The sequence below is a fragment of the Papio anubis genome, chromosome 1, assembly GCF_008728515.1.
Source record: "Papio anubis isolate 15944 chromosome 1, Panubis1.0, whole genome shotgun sequence".
Taxonomy (NCBI): domain Eukaryota; kingdom Metazoa; phylum Chordata; class Mammalia; order Primates; family Cercopithecidae; genus Papio; species Papio anubis.
The window spans coordinates 191,006,087-191,010,431 of record NC_044976.1 but is presented as its reverse complement, the minus strand read 5'-3'; the positions used below and the strand labels follow the sequence as shown (position 1 = coordinate 191,010,431).

Here is a 4,345-nt window from a genome sequence, read left to right as displayed (position 1 = left end):
GTTAGAGTCTCAGTCTCTATTACCGTTCCTACTACACTTCAGGAACTCAAAAGCTTTGCTGAAATAATGCAAGGTGATAATAAAAGTAGAAGGACTTGGGATATTCTTGATTTCTGAAGGCGTCAAACAGGAATCAACAAAGCAGCAGGAAAAACGACGGGCTTTTTAAGTTCCACGAAAACTACGGTGTGCAAGACTGGTCAAAACAGTAATCAAACAATGCAAGTGGCAAGAATCAGGAAGTGCACAGAAACGAGAAGCTCGGTGCACACTGGGATCGGGCAAGCGTCTGGGAGAAGATTGTAGCAAGACTGGATCCTGAGGTAAAATCCTGCCTAGTTAGGAAATCTCTCTGTCTTTCTTTCTCTCTCTCTCTCTCTTTTTTTTTTTTTTTTTTTTGAGACGGAGTTTCACTCTTGTTGCCCAGGCTGGAGTGCAATGACGCGATCTTGGCTCACTGCAACCTCCGCCTCCTGGGTTTAAGCGATTCTCCTGCCTCAGCTTCCCGAGTAGCTGGGATTACAGGCATGTGCCACCACGCCTGGCTAATTTTGTATTTTTCCTAGAGACGGGGTTTCTCCATGTTGGTCAGACTGGTCTTGAACTCCCAGTCTAGGGTGATCTGCCCACCTCGGCCTCCCAAAGTGCTGGAATTACAGGCCTGAGCCACCGCGCCCAGCCCTCCTTTTTTTTTTTTTTTTTTTTTTTTTTTTTTTTAAGAGGAGACAGTCCGAGGATATGAGCAATCTGAAGTCCATAGTTTACACTTGATAAGAGAGATAGATATGTTGCAATTGTGAGTAGATTATATTAATAACAAAATCCTTACTCATTTCCTGCTATGCAAGAGGTCAGAAGAAACTAACTAGGTTATAGATGACGTTAATCCTTCTGTGAATGTTGATTAGAAGGTGCTCACCTGATGTCACAGATGAGCTAATTGCAAACATGCCCGCAATCCTAGATGAACTTTGGAGGACCTCTTGATTTATATAGTGATTCATGAATGGGTGCACTCTTCATCTACTTCCTTTTTTGAGAACCTGAGCCACCAATCCTAAGCACTGGCATAGAAGCATGCAAAGTCTTAAAGCATCAGCAGTTTTATAGATTTGGGCCCATCATAAAAATATAAAACAAAGTGAATAAGGTCATCCACGTGAAAGATGATCTGCTTTGTATTATGGACACATTTTGGCCCCATCTTGATTTTTTTTCTCTCTAGCATTTCCTGTAACTGGCCTGTTTTGAGTGATGTATTGGAGAGAAGGCCTGTGTCAGATATCTTCAGCTGCCTGTCATGAGTAATTAAAACCAGTTGTGTTATTGCTTTCCTTAGTTCCAGCTGACTCTTTGATGCTTTGGTGTCCATGCCAAAAAACTACCTCTTATAATCATCAGAGGCCAGTGTTTTTGCAGAGGTCACTGCAAGCTAATTAAGCAAATATGTGAAAAATAGTTTTAAATTATCTCTATTAGTGGAGTGTGTGTATACATGTATTTAGAGTGGGGGTTGAGGAGAGACTTTTAAAACAATAGCTGACTTCCAGAGCTAGTAATTTGGTGTCAGAGAACTACGTATATATGGCACTTTTGTACATTCATTAAGTTGGCACAATTTGATCTTTTGTTGCATGACAGACACTGTATTAGTTTCAGCAAATAAACATGGATCAGTAATGGTACAGATAGATACATAAATGATAGTAATAATTCAGTATAAAATGGACTAAATGGTATATACAAAAAGTTAAAATAATATAGGTAAAAGAATAACTCACTCCATCTCTGGGATTTGAGGGAGGTTACAGAGATTCATTCATTGAACACATTTTTTGGTTTGGTTTTGTTCTGTTTTTTTTGAGACAGAGTCTTGCTGTTTCGCCCAGGCTGCAGTGCAGTGACATGATCTTGGCTCACTGCAACCTCCGCCTACCACGTGCAAGTGATTCTGGTGCCCCAGCCTCCCAAGTAGCTGGGATTATGGGCGTGTGGCTAATTTTTTGTATTTTTAGTAGAGACGGGGTTTTGCCATGTTGCCCAGGCTGGTCTCGAACTCCTGAGCTCAAGTAATGCACCTACCTCGGCCTCCCAAAGTGCTGGGATTACAGGCATGAGCCATCGTGCCCGGCCTCAACACATTTTTTAATGCGTACTATGTGCCAGGCACTGCTCAAGGATCTCAGGCTACATCCAGGAATAAAACCAAGGTTCCTGGCCTTATAGAGGTTATATTCTAGGAGAGGTGGAGAGGTCATAAATATAAATAAGTGAATTATTTTTATGTTAGAAAGTGGTGGGGAAGGGAATAGAATAGAAAAGGGATTGGAATTCACAGGGGATGTTTGTAACTTCCAAGAGTGGTCGGTATTGGCTTCATTGAAGAGGTGGCATTTGAGAAAAGAAATGCAAAGATGAGGGCATAAGCCATGTTGATCTGGGGGGAAAGGGAATAGCTAGTGCAATGCCCTAAGTCTTGAGCGTACGTGGCCCATTTGAGAGATAGCAAGAGGTCAGTGCAGCTGCAGCAGTGAATGAAGGAGAGAGTGTAGTCATATATGAGGTTCAGGAATATGACTGGGGCAAGATTATGTCGCATCTTGTAGGTCATTGAAAGGACTTTCACTTTTATTCTGAGTGAGAAGCGGAGCATTGCAGAGAAGTGACATATGACTTGTGTCTTAAAAAGATTCCTCGCTTCTGTGTCAAGAAATGATAACTGGGGTAAGAATGGAAGCAAGGAGACCAGTTAGCCCAGGACTTGGTAAACTATGGTTCATGATCCAAATCTGGCTTATTGCTTTTTGTAAATAAACTTTTATTGGGACATAGCCAGGCCCATTTGCATTACCATAATAGAGGTGAGTGGTTGCCACAATGACTGTATGGCCCATGAAACAAAGAAATACTTACTATATTATTCCCTATGTAAAACATTGCTGTCCCCTATGTTAGAATATTGCTGCATTTCAGGAGAGAGGTGATGGTGGCTCAGACCAGGGTGTAGCACTGAAAGTAGTGAGAAGCGTTTGGGTTCTGCATATACACAAAACTAAAACCAACTAGATTTGCTGAATGGTTGGGTGAGAGGGTGTAATAAAGGAAAAGTCAAAGGTGAGTGTCAAATGTTTGGCCTGAACTACCAGGAGAACATAGTTTCTATCATTTGAGATAGGGAAAGTTGGTGGTAAAACAGTTTTCATGGTGAAAGAAGATCAGGAATTAGAGCAGCTCAAACTCAACATTGGTGAGTGTTGGTATGACACCAAGTGAATGTGTTGAGGAGCCAATTGAATATGCAAATCTAAGTTCAGGAGAGACTACTAGGCTGGAGATGGAATATTGGGAGCCATCAGCATAGAGATACTGTTTAAGGTCATGATTCTGGATGAGATTACCAAAGGAATGAGTAAAAACAGAGAAAAGAACAAAGGATGAATCCTAGAATGCATAATCATTAAGTTTGGGAAGAAAAGGAAAAACCATTAAAGGATACGAAGGAGGACTGACCAATAAAATAGACCAGTAAATTAAATCAAGAGTAGGGTGTTCTGGAAGCCAAATGAAGAAAGTTTATCCAGGAGGGCAGAGGAATCGAATATATCAAATATTTCTAATAAGTCAGATAAGAAGAGAACTGATAATTGACTGTTGCAATTTTGGTAGACTAGGTAGGACCAAAAATTGGATTGGAATAGATACAATTAAGTTTGGAAAGAGAAGAATTAGAGAGAAGGAGTACAGAAAACTCTTTCAAGGAGTTTTTGCTGGAAAGAGAGACAAATTTGCAAGCGAGTAAGGCAATGTCAGGCAAGAGAAGTAGGATTAAGAGAAAGATTCTTGTTTATAAGATGGAAGAAATCATTTTTCATATAATTTCAACTTTTGTTTTAGATTCAGGGGTATATGTGCAGGTTTGTTACATGGATATATTGTGTGATGCTGATGTTTGGGGTATGATTGATTCTGTCACCCAGGTAGTGAGCATAGTACCCAATAGTTTTTCAACCCTTGCCTACCTCTCTTCCTTCCCCCTCTAGGAGTCCCCAGTGTCTACTGTTGCCATCTTTACATCTATGAGTACCCAATGCATAGCTTTCACTTACAAGTGAGAACATGTGGTATTTGTTTTTCTGTTCCTGAATTAATTCACTTAGGATAATGGTCTCCAGCTGCATCCATGTTGCAGCAAAGGACATAAGTTCATTCTTTTTTATGACCATGTATTATTCGATGGTGTATATGTACCACATTTTCTTTATCTAATCCACTATTGATGGACACCTAGGTTGATTCCATGTCTTTGCTATTGTGAATATTGCTGCAGTGAACATACACATGCATG

General features: G+C 40.4%; 1 long non-coding RNA gene across 2 annotated transcripts in view; it reads left to right on the top strand.

The window, feature by feature from the left end:
* The first annotated feature begins 35 nt into the window (after positions 1–35).
* Positions 36–4,345, top strand: part of LOC103879976 — a 59,115-nt gene continuing 54,805 nt past the window's right edge. For both annotated transcript variants that reach the window (XR_004180025.1, XR_002518874.2), the window contains exon 1: positions 36–323. This is a non-coding gene — a long non-coding RNA (uncharacterized LOC103879976). The remainder of the gene's footprint in view (positions 324–4,345) is intronic.